Source organism: Nothobranchius furzeri, chromosome 4 (genome assembly GCF_043380555.1).
Source record: "Nothobranchius furzeri strain GRZ-AD chromosome 4, NfurGRZ-RIMD1, whole genome shotgun sequence".
Lineage (NCBI taxonomy): Eukaryota > Metazoa > Chordata > Actinopteri > Cyprinodontiformes > Nothobranchiidae > Nothobranchius > Nothobranchius furzeri.
The window spans coordinates 82,784,074-82,785,422 of record NC_091744.1 but is presented as its reverse complement, the minus strand read 5'-3'; the positions used below and the strand labels follow the sequence as shown (position 1 = coordinate 82,785,422).

At 39.2% G+C, this 1,349-nt stretch overlaps 1 protein-coding gene across 1 annotated transcript in view; it reads right to left on the bottom strand.

Moving 5' to 3' along the window:
- Positions 1 to 236: 236 nt before the first annotated feature.
- Positions 237 to 1,349, bottom strand: part of slc7a5 (solute carrier family 7 member 5) — a 21,088-nt gene continuing 19,975 nt past the window's right edge. The window contains exon 10 of the mRNA XM_015965195.3: positions 237 to 1,349. This exon is cut by the window's right edge and continues 1,037 nt beyond it. The gene's annotated coding sequence lies outside the window, so the exon portion shown is untranslated.

The window sequence follows — 1,349 nt, the reverse complement described above, 5'->3', positions numbered from 1 at the left end:
ACAATTCCCCTGAACCAGCAGAGGAAGTTCTGGACGTTCATAGATCCACATTTTCATGTTTGACTCATTTTAAGGTTTTTCCGACCTTTAAATGTTAAATAAACCCTGTTGTTGTTTACAACTTCCTGTTTCATTCATTCTAAACATTACCCTAGTTATTACATATTTACATTGTTTACGTTAGGTGTCGAAAAAATGACTCAAAATAAAATGAATCCAAACACAAAACGCAAGAGTGAAAAAAAAAACTTGATTTATTGTAAAGCACTTTCCATAAAATGCCCTGCAAACAAACGAGAGGGTTTAATAACAATAAAGTTTCCTACAAAAAAATAAATAAACTTTCTAGTTTCATCCGGGTTAGTTTTCCATCGGCTCACGTTAGACAAGTTCTACCTCTAGAACTAACCGGAACCCCGAGGGTTGGTCCGTTTCTCCGGAGGGCCTCGGTGTTCGTCAAAATAACTTTATTAATAATAACAGCTATACAAATCGTTCGGTGTGAAGTAAAAAGGACTGAAAACTAGCAGTTCACCCTTCACTCATCATCCACACACAAAATGTCTTTCTGCTCCCGTTGCTCCTCCTCCCATCTCTCCATTCCCAGGATTCCCATTCAGAAATCTGTGGATATTCGTCATCTTACCCGAACCCTCTGGAAGGAGAGACGGGAGGAACTACACCAGCTTTCCACCGCGATCAAGGCCTTCGAACACCAACTCTGTCATTTATAAAACTTTGGGCACAGGAAGTCGTTCCCATCGGTCCGAAGCTTTTTAGGGGAAATTCCCTAAATTACAAATAAACTGGATCTCAATCATTTGGGGTCTAATGCAGATCCTGGTTCCTGCACGTGTTTCTCAGGAGGTTTTTAGTCAAATCAATGGATCCTTTATTCTTTACTTATTGTTGTCTTTCATAAAGTGCACGGTGCGGGAATACAGTAAATGACTTTGTTTTTGACTTGATCAGAAGGATCAGCAGCTCTGCAGACGTTCCCCGGACGTTCTCGATACATTCTCCAGACGTTCTCGAGATCTTTCTGAGGTGTTGTTTAGATCCTGGCTGAATTTTTACCCAGTTTCTGAACGTTTTCAGAGAAATATAGATTTTCAGTTCGCACTGAACTCTGAATCATTCCGGCAGGAAAAAGGTTCCTAACTCAAGGGATGAGCCAGGAAGTGGACTGGCTTTGATCCGCCCTGCAGCCACGTCTTAAAGCTTTCTTAGAAACAGAAAAATGCAAATCTCACAGTTCTAATATGAAATAAAAGGAATGTTTTAATGGAAAACACAAGAACATTATATAAAATTAGATTATTCATGTTTTCAAGCTTTTAAAAAAATTA